The sequence below is a fragment of the Castor canadensis genome, chromosome 4 (genome assembly GCF_047511655.1).
Source record: "Castor canadensis chromosome 4, mCasCan1.hap1v2, whole genome shotgun sequence".
In the NCBI taxonomy this organism is placed as follows: Eukaryota; Metazoa; Chordata; class Mammalia; order Rodentia; family Castoridae; genus Castor; species Castor canadensis.
In genome coordinates this window covers 134,010,047-134,021,272 of record NC_133389.1, presented here as the reverse complement: position 1 = coordinate 134,021,272, position 11,226 = coordinate 134,010,047, and positions in this window count along the sequence as shown.

The window sequence follows — 11,226 nt, the reverse complement described above, 5'->3', positions numbered from 1 at the left end:
AAATTCATCAAAGAAACCTCATAATTAAATGACACTATAGACTAAATTGACTTAATAGACATCTGCAGAATATTTTATCCAGCACCTGCACAATGAACATTCTTCTCTAAAATAGATCATAACTTAGGACATGACACAAGTAAAAGCAAATATTAAAAAAAAAACTGAAATAACTCCCTATGTCCTATCAGACTATAATGGAGTAAAACTAGAACTTAACAGCCAGAGAAACTATGGAAGATATTCAAACACACAGAGACTGAACAACACATTGTTGAACACCAGTGGATCATTGAAGAAATAAGGAAGGAACTCTAAAAGTTCCTAGAATCTAACAAAAATGAAAACTCAACCTACCAGAATCTTTGGGATGGAGCAAAGGTAGTGCTGGGAGTAAAGTTTATAGCTATGAGTACCTACATCAACAGAAAAATCTCAAATAAACAGCCTAATGATCAACATAGAAATCTCAAATAATTAGCCAAATGATGTAACTCAGGGTCCTAGAAATACAAAAATAAGACAAACCAAAATTAACAGAAAGAAATAATAAAGATTAGGGAAGAATAAAATAGAGACCAGAAAAACTACTCAAAGAATCAATGAAACAAAGAAGTTGGTTCTACGCAATGCTAAATAAGATTGATTAAGCCCTTTGCCAATCTGACTAAAAGGAGGAGGAAAAAGACCCAAATTAATAAAATTAAAGACAAAGTAGGGGATATTATAACAAATATTGAATGAAATCTAGAGGATCATGAAGGAATACTTTGAAAACCTATATTAAAGTGAAAAAAAATAGAAGAAATAGATAAGTTTCCAGATGCATTGACTTACCAAAATTTAATTAAGAGAATATAAACCACTTACATAGAACTGTAACAGGTCAATGAGTTTGAAGCAGTAATAAAGACTTTCCCAACAAAGAAAAGCCCAGGACCTAATGAGTTCACAACCAAATTTTACCAGACCCTTAAAGAGGAAGCAATACCAATACTCCTCAAACTTTTCCAGAAAATAGAAATGAAAGGAACAGTACCAAACTCATTTCATGAAGCAAGTATCACACTAATCCCCAAATTGGACAGGGACATACATACAAAAAAAGAAAATTATAAACCAATGTCTTTAATGAACATAGATGTGAACATTCTCAATCAAATACTTGCAAAATGAATTTTACAACACATTAAAAAGTTCATACACCATAATCAAGTTGATTTCATTCCAGGGATGCAAGGATGGTTCAACACATGTAAATTGAAAAATGTAATACAGCACATAAACAAAATCAAGGACAAAAACCACATCATCATCTCAATTGATGCAGAAAAGCTTTTGATGAAATTCAACATCCTTTCATTATAAAAAGCTCTGAAGAAACTAGGAATAGAAGGAATGTACTTCAACATATCAAAGACTATTTAGGGCAAACCTTTAGCCAACATCATACTAAATGGTGAAAAATTGAAACTATTTCCTTTAAAGTCAGGAATGAGACAAGGGTATTCACTTTCCCATTCTCATTTAATATAATTCGAGCATTCTTAGCCAAAGCAATAAGACAATAAAAAGAAGTAAAGGGGGTTTGAACAGGGAAGGAAGAAGTCAAATTATCCTATATGATTCTATACTTAAAAATACCAAAGAATCCACCCAAAACTCCTAATATTAAAAATAATAAACATAAACAGAAGCAAGATTTTAGTTATCTAATAGTCACTATAAAATTCCTAGTAGGCTTCATTTTTCTTATATTGTTAGGAAACAAAGTATTTCAATAACCTGAATTTTCCCATAGATTATAGCTCATCCTTTTAATCACCATAAATTTTTACTTTTAAATTTTAATGGACACTTAAAGTATACTCAATATTTTTATGCCTTTTAATAGGGAAAGTATCAAATACAATTTGTCTTTTTACTACTTTCTAGCTTATATGTAAACACCAGTTTATGGTACTGTCATGTACAAAGATGCTCTCTGAAGATATTATTATTTCTTCCTGCAATGATAGCATACTTATTATGACTAAGTCTTCTTTTTCTTTATCTGATGATGGTCAATAGTTACCTTTTAATTGTTACTTGATATAATAAGTGCTTTATTTGGGAAAAGAAGGAAATAGAGAAAAGAAGGGAAGGGGAAAAGCTTTTCTTTGAAAACCATGGAGGTTTTTTTTTCATGCATTTCCTATTCAAAGATTTATTCCAAACATCTTGAATTCATAAATCTTGAAGAAATTCAGATACACGAGATATACTTTGTTCCATGATTGGTTAGTGTTATGGATTAAGTATGAAATGTCCCCCAAAGACATATGTTGAAGGCCTGGTCCCCAATAGGTGCAAGGCCTAGCTGGAGGAAGTAGGTCACTGTGGGGTTGTGTCCTTGGGAGCTCTACCTTCTCCCAGCCCCTTCTTGTCTCTCTGCTCCCTTGCATCCATGACATCCATGAGGTGAGCAAGTTTGCTCTACCACATACTCCTGCTGCCATGATGCTCTGTCTTACCGCAGGCCCACAGCAATGGAGGAAGGCAACCATGAACTGAAACCTCTGAAACCATGATCCAAAATGAATCCTTCCTCCCTTAAGCAGCTTACTCTCAGGTATTTATCACAGTGATGCAAAAGTCTGATTAATACAATTGGCTGACTGAATACCACAAAAATAAAAGCAAATACTTACTAAACATGCTTATGTTAAATGCTATATGAACAAAATGCTATAATGAACAAAAGAGGGGCTAGGTATGTTAGCTCACACCTGTAAGTCCAGCTACTGGTGAGGTGGAGATCAGAGGGATTAGAGTTTAAGACCAGCATAGGCAAAAAATCAGTGAGACCCCACCCCCAGTCTTAACAAACAAACACAATATGGTGGTAGATGCCTGTAATCCCACCTACACAGAAGGTATAGGGAGAAGGATTGTGCTCTGAGACTAGCCCCAGGAAAAAATGTGACACACTACTTGAAAAATAACTACAGGTAAAAGGGCTGAGGTGTGGCTCAAGTGAAAGAGGGCTTGTCTAGAAAGTTTATTATACTACAGTCTTACATGGAATATGAAATTCTGCAGCATTTAAGTATAAAAATGCTTGCCAACTCTTTCATGCATAAAGACTGACATGGCTGATTCACTCATTCAACATTTACTTAGTGCCTGCTCTAGTTTTTAAAATTGTTCCTTATTTATGGTTGTATATTCTTATCCTCATTGACTCTAGTAAACAGCACCAGTTAAGCCCAGACGTTGAGTCATCACAGTCATCCCATGAGACACGTGCGTGGAGGAGCCTTCAGCAGTTCCCACCCCAGCAGCTGAACCACCTCCAGCTGCCTGAGTATTCCCTCTGACTCTACATGGTGGAGCAGAGACAAGTCACCGGCACTTTACCTTGAGTTCTTGACCCACAGAAACTGTGAGCGTGAAAAGTGTCTGCTGCTATATCACCAAGATTGGAACGTTAATTTATAGTCAACAGTAATTACTGAATACTTTAAAAATCATTAGCCTTATTTTACAGTTGGCTATTTTATATATAGGTTTATAACTCAAAGTGAGCTCTGCTCCAAGATGTGAGCATAAATCTGTGAGTTACTGTCAAATAAGCAGATGGAGACATCGGAATAAGTAAATTCATCCAATAGCATATAGAGAACAAAGAGAAGGCAACATGGAATTCTGAGGAAGCCAAATGTCAGGGGGAAAAGAGAGGGCAAAATGGAAAGCAAACAAACTAAAACAGATTAATCAAAGCAGCAGGAAGACCAGGAAGACCAAGGAAGAACAGTGAAATGGAAATCAAAGTCAAGGAGTAACCTTCTTTAGGTAGGTTGCAACTAGCCCTACTAAAACTGCACAGATTTTAATTAACAAAACTCAAAAGGTATCTGTGAATGAATTTTAGGAATTAGGTCCAGCAAGAGAGCAAAAAATGGGTAAGAGAAGGAAAACTCAGAGCAGTTCTTAAAAAAAAAAAAAGTGACCTAAAACATAAGATCTCAGAGAGGAGAGCAAGGGCAAAGAGTGGAGAGGAGACTTCTATATATCCTGGGCTATAACCAAGGAGCCAGTGGAGGGAAAGGTTAAAAATACACAGAGAACAAAGGAGGGAATTGTAAAAATTTTATAAAAATATGTAAATATAAACATACAATGCAAATACTTTTTTAAGTTAAGGAAAATAAAATATAGGCAACTTATTTCAAATTATACTTCAATTTTCTGTGCTCAAATTACTATTCAGGATTCCTGACTAATAGGCCAGTATTCTTCCTAGGAGACCATAGGTATGCTTTGTTTATTCTTAACATTATAAACAAGCAAACAAATATAACATCCATATGTAAGATTCTTCAAATTTTAATATCTTTGGATATTATGTAATAAAATGATGCTATAATGGAATTTTCCTTAGTTTGGATTCAGAAAAGCTTCTAAAAATCTCACTCCTGGTTATTGGTGTGGTTTTCAAATAAGTTCCAAAATATTTACACAGTTTATTATTAAGTACAGTTAAGTGAAAAAAAGCATGTTATTAAATAGCATGACTAGTATGATCCCATTATATATTTATATGGCTATAGTACACATGTTGATGCATGTTTAATGCTCACAAATTAAGCACATACTGACATCCATAGCTGTAATTACATTTTTTGTGTACAATGTGAAAATGTGTTAAAAACATATTCTGAGAAATTATTAGAGGTCATCTGGATGGTTGTATTATAGGTTTATGCTTTCTACTTTATACACTCAAGATATATGAATTTTCAAATAAAAATTAGCTTCCAGAATTACAAAGATAATTTTTAAATAGTATTTCCTATAAAAGGTCTTAATTTTCATGCCAAAAAGCTTTTTCATACACTTCCTTAAGCCAGAGAAATTAAAATAGAGCAATTTTTCAGAGAACATACTTTGTCTTCTAATTAACAACTTGCTTTGATGAGATCATTATCTCCAAAAACACATTCAGTTCATCTCAGTACAAAAGAACAGAACGATGTTCCTAACATTATACAATTGTCCATAAAAACAAAGTTATAGGTACACAGAGGGCTTCTCAATTATGCTCACGAGTGGAGAATCTCATTGTTCTTAGCTTCCTTTTTGATTGTTTTAGTCATTTAACTTTGTTGACTCTTTTTCTAAGTTGTGTATGGCAAATGAAACATATTCTTACTTTTATTACTTATGCCAATAAAACAGAAGAATGAACAAAAGAGAGAAAAAAAGAGAGAGAGACAGAGGAAATGAATGGGGTAGAAGATGGAGTTCTTTCAACTTTAAGGAACTTCAAGTCTTTTACTCAAAAGAGATGCTTAGAAGAGATCACATACCATTAGTGATTTAGGCAAATTGTGAGATATGTTCTAGTAATACTTATCAATCAGGAAAAAGACCTGAAAGAATAAGTCTTTCAAAGTCCTTTCAATCTTACCATTTTTTAGATATTTTTCCATGGAGACTTGAATAGATAAAACATTCTATATTAATAATTTTTTTCAAAGCAGAGTTTTGTGAGTCACTCAGAGTCAGTGTCTTATTACTTTGTATGAAGGATGTCTAACAAAATCTTGACAGTCATCAAAATTTGGGGAAACTCTTAAACAGTTTCATTTACTTTGCAGATCTCAGGAAAAGCATTTCCTATACAATACCTTTACAGGGAGATTGTTTGAAATGATTGAAGAAGACAGGAAAAGACTGCACTGCTAATATGGTGAGGCACTTTAAAACATATGCAAAATTTTTGAAATGTAGCTGGCTATAGCTGGTCGAAGATCAGGTAGATCCAAGGCAGCTCCTGCTGTTGGCCTCCCCTGACCTTCTCTGGAGGCCAGTTAGATTTCTGATTTGTAGTATTCAGCTGAAGGACTTCTTCCAATCCCAAAGTGACCTTCTGCTGGTGTTTTGGTTCATCTCCCAGTTCACCTCTTCAATCTTTGATGTTTTCAAATAGTTTTTAAAACCCAAGGGCACAACTAGAAAATCTGAAATCCCAAGAGGAATACCAAGAGAGTCCCACTGTGTATGTACAGTTGATATTTTATAAGGTTTGGATTTACTTTAATTCTAGAAGGATCCAATCTTAAACAAATATTAAATCTTTACACAAATGGTACAGCCACAGTGTTTTACAATTAAAATTTTTGCCAATAATAAAATTGGGCTCCATAATAATGTAAAAAAAAAACCAGATAGGGCTTTTTAATTGAATTTTTGGTGTTCTGTAAGTTGTTTTAGTAGAATCTTCTGCTGAACTTGTACTTATACTCTATGGAATCCAATTTGAAATTTACATAACAGAAAATATTAAGTAAGAAATATTCTAAGAGCATGATTTTATGTTATTTTAATTACTATTCATGATTGTCTCTTAGATTTCTGCAGGAGTGACAAGGAGCACATAGGTGATTTAAATCAACTCCAGGTTGATTTCAATTTTCTTTCCTTAATGATTTTTTTAACCTAAAACTACACATAAATATAGAAGCCTTGTAATAGAAACTCTCCAATGTGGCATAATTGATTGATTGAGTTTTCATCTCTTATCCTTAAATCTTGCTTTCGATAACATGCTAACTTTAATGCTTAGGAGAATGTTTAAGAAGCACCATACAAGGGCTGGAGATGTGGCTTAAGTGGTAGGCAAGCTCAAGGTGCTGAGGTGCTGAGTTCAAACTCCAGCACTGAAAAATAAAACAAAAACAAGGAGTCACATGACTGTATATCCTACAAATTAATCAATCCCCAGGAACAGAAAGTTCGTGCCAACAAAAATTAAGTAAACAACCTTTCCAAACTCATTTTTGAGAAAACAGGATATAAAGTTAAATATGTGTATGATTTGAAAGTTTCATATAACATAGATGTCAGCAACATATGCATTATAGAAATGCTATATCCATACTGAGTATGTGTTTCTTTTTACAAGAAATACATTTGATTAGAACATCTCTGCTGAAGGCAACCAATTGCTGTCTGTACCTTCACAGTCAGAGAAAGACCCATTTTGTTCCCAAATCCTCTGTCTCTGACTTTATACCTTAACAAATGATTAACTTTCAGTTGACACTTGAACATACATTATTTTGCCTGTCTTATTATCATTATAGAGCTCTCTTCTGTCTTACTCAGTTTGCTCATCTCTATATCTGCTATGTAAATGGTATATACACATTTAATATCTATACAGTGTATGTTCTCTCAGTTCTCCCTTTTAAACAATAATGAGCTTTAAAAAAATGATTGCAGCTTTTGGCTTTATGTTGTTGCAACTTAGCAGTCTCTTGGCTAAGTCGACTGAAAAAGAACTATTCTTGAATGTTTGCCTATGTTTCCATGCACAAGGTAGGCTTATACATATCCACAAATAATCTTAAGTAATGGAACATTAAAAAGTAGAGTACTTTACTGATTAGGATGAGTCACTTCCAGCAAAAGCAAATGCCTTAATAAGAACATGAAACCTGTATTGAATGTCCGAAGGCGTTTGCACTATCTCTTGGTCATATTGGTCTGGAGTGACTCCAGACTGGTCAAAGTTGCTTATTGATACTTACTTCACAGAAACCTATTATGAGGATCAGCACTGTCATCCCATAGCCTTTGCTTCATAGGATTTTGAAATATCATAACCTTTTTATGATTTTTTTAACCACCTAGTTTTTAAAAGTGTAATTAACATATGACTCATTATACTACTTGTGTAATGTATGCATAATGATTTTGGAAGCAAAGACAGCATTCTTAATTTGACAAGAACATGAAACTCGTAACAGGCTATAATGTGATGAGCCTGATTTTCCAGTACAAATAATGAGTCATGGAGCAAAATCAATGATAAGAATAGGCAATGAAAAAAGTATGACAAGGAAATCACCTTAGATCATCACCTTGCACTTCACAGAAAATGTGAATTAAAAGCTTTATTTTCGAGGCACATATCAGCCCATGTACTCCTCAGCCCCCACTGAACTTCCTCTACCTTGAATAACTCAAGCTCTTTACAATACTGTACCTTTTGTACACATGGTTATTTACTTGGAGCATCCTTACAAGAATACACACGCGCACACACACACACACACACACACACACACACACACACGCGCACACACACACACACGCGCACACACACACACACACACACTTGCAACTCAACAAATACCTCTTCTTTAGGGTCCAAGTTCAAGTGCCCCTCCTCTGACTGTCTTCCCAGAATTCTCAGGGTGGTTTGTTGCACTATCCTTTAACCTTCCACAGGACTTTGTTTATATATTGGTTTTGCCACATTAAAATTAATTATCCTAATAATTAATGTTACAGATGAACATACATTGATGTCTGTATCCACCTACCTCCAAACATACAAGATGCACAGTATATCCCTGTCCTGGGTCTTCAGTCACCTGCCATAGTGAAATTACCTTTTATGTGTCCACTATTGTTTCTATGTTACACTTCTTTGTCTTTGGACTCATTCTCTCTCTACTGAAATGTATCTTTCAGTCAGCTTTTTAGAAGTCATTTATAGGTATTAAACTTTCTAAGTGTTTGCATGTTTAAAAATGTTTTTTCTCCCTCTCATATGAATGGGTAAAGAACTACAATTTAATTTTTTTCTTCCAGAACTTTACTGTTTCTTCACTATCAAATTATATTCAAATTAAAAAAAAACATTGTATCCAGTGATGCCTGGCACTCAGGCCTCACACCTGGAATCCTAGCTGCTTGGGAGATTGGGAGAATCACAGTGTGAAGCCAGCCTGGGCAGATAGTTTGTAAGATATCATCTCCAAAATAACCAGAGCAAAATGGACTGGGGGCATGGCTCAAGTAGTAGAGTCCTTGCTTTGCAAGTGTGAAGACCTAATTTCAAACCTCAGCCCCACCCAAAAACCAAAGAATGTATCCAGCGTTACTGACTTTAATTCGAGAGAATTCTATCATCAGCAGTCTAACATTTTCTCTTGAGAAACTTTCAGGATTTTTTCTTTATCCTTAGCATTCTGTAATTGCATTTGTATATGTCTAAATGTGGGTAGTAGTTTTCTATTCATATTACTCAAAAACTTCTGATTTTTTCCAATAATTTGAATGACTCACTTTGGCCTTAAATTGTTTAGCAAGTTTGTGGTTCAAGGTTACTATTTATATTTACAATTGAGAATCTTTGTCAAACAGGATTATTAGGATATATGTCATTAGAATATATGAACCTCTTTTACTGTCAGTGGATATAAATTCTGTATTTAGAAGCTGGGAAAACTTGCAGAGTACATAATAACTTTTATTTAGGGCTTGGGGCTCCCCAGCTTTGCTTGTTTTTGTATGTCACTTGATATGCTGCCTACTCTGGGACTATCCTATGTCTGAACCTACACTTCCAAGTGCTCCCTCCCAAACTTGTCCTGCAGCAAAAGGGAAGCAATGGTTCTCCCTCCCCTCCTCTCCTTGCTTTGGATGAGAAGGGTCTAAAAGAGCTCAGGCTCTGCTTCCTTTATTTCCCATCCACGTCTTCATGCAAGGGACTCTCCAAGAGAGAGGTAATTTAATGTTGTACATTCAACAGTTCTTCAGGCTTCATCCTGAAGCAAACCTTACTGCTGCCAACTGCTGCTGCATACTAGAGAAAGGGATGGGGTCTAGATTACTCAAATAAGGTCTATAATTAACTGCCCAGTTAGCTACCCAGGGACCCCTCCCACTCTGCCTCATTCAATCTTGATATTTCTTGATAGCTTCTTTAGGAAATGCTGGTATGACGCTATAACACCATCTGTAGCAGCTTTTACATTGCAATTCTCTGTCATCTAATTTCTTCAGAAAGATGATTCGATCTGCTCTTTGCCTTCCAAGAATCCCTCAAAATTTCTGACCTGATAAGCTCCTTTATTTTTAACTTAGGAGATACTATAGATATATTATCTACTAAAATATTTTCTATTATTTCAATAGGATTTATATAATTCTAACAGGCACAAAGGGGGAGCCAAGCAATACTTCCCTTCATAACTTCATAATTTTCATGAATTTATGACATTGTACAGTGGAGTAATTATTCTGATTACATAGATCCCCACTGCCTGGCACTCTCCATCCAGTGCATCTGTAAATGGAGAGACTGTAAAGGAGCACAAAAATCATAGAGCCTCATGGAAGAGAGAAATCTGATTTTTCTGCTAGTGGAAAACACTTGAGAAAACTATGAAGGAGAAGGGTGAGAGAAAGAGAGAGAAACGGACTGAGACAGAGAGACATCGGTTTGGAGCAAATGATGGAAACGGATGATGGGAGACTTTTTGTGTGGCATTAAGGTTGTTCTTAACCCCATGTTGAGCTCCAGTTTTTCTACTTGAATAAGAGAGTGTGGCCTACAAGATTCTTTTCCTTTTGATCATTGTATGACTCTAAGAATTAAATACTGAGAATTAATAGACCTTACCGGATCATTGATCTCACAGTGTCCCCAACAGAGCCATATATAGTTTGTGCTCCTCCTAAAAGGAGCAAGACAATGCTCTGGTAAAATTAATCAGAATTTATTCTTTATCCTTTTCTGAGATTTATGAGCAACTTTCTGTTTCTTTTAGCTAAGTTTCCACTATAACCCTTAGTTCTCTTTCAACTACTATTCCCCAGTGATTTAACTTGTTGCTATTTCTACAAATCTCTGGTTTGACATTGACTGATAAGAAAGGTGTTAGCAGATAAGATCTGAGGGGCAAATGCTTTAAATAGGTATGTACATCAATTTTGGGGGGTAATATTCATCTTTTATATTTAAGACTTTTTTCCTTTATAAAGAGAAAAAAAACATAAAAAATCATTTAGTCAAACAAATCTGCCAGCAAAAAACTAAATTTTTAGCTTATTAGATCCTCCAACAATAGTCTCTGCTGATTCTGCAGCATGACTATGTAAGTTAAAAACTACTAATTGACTACTATAGAGTCTTAAAACACTCAAAAAAAGATAAAGTTATACTAGTAAAATCCTATACTGTAGAATGACATCAATACAAAAGGACAGGCATACTGCTCAAAACATTTTTAAATTATAGTCCATGATCAGATGGCCACCACTCTCCTGCTCACTAACAGGTCTATAGAAAATTACAACTATTTTTAAAGTCTTATATTTCTTCATAAAATGTGGTCTTTTTTCTCAGTTAACACTAATATGATTAGTTTCTTATTCTTTACATTC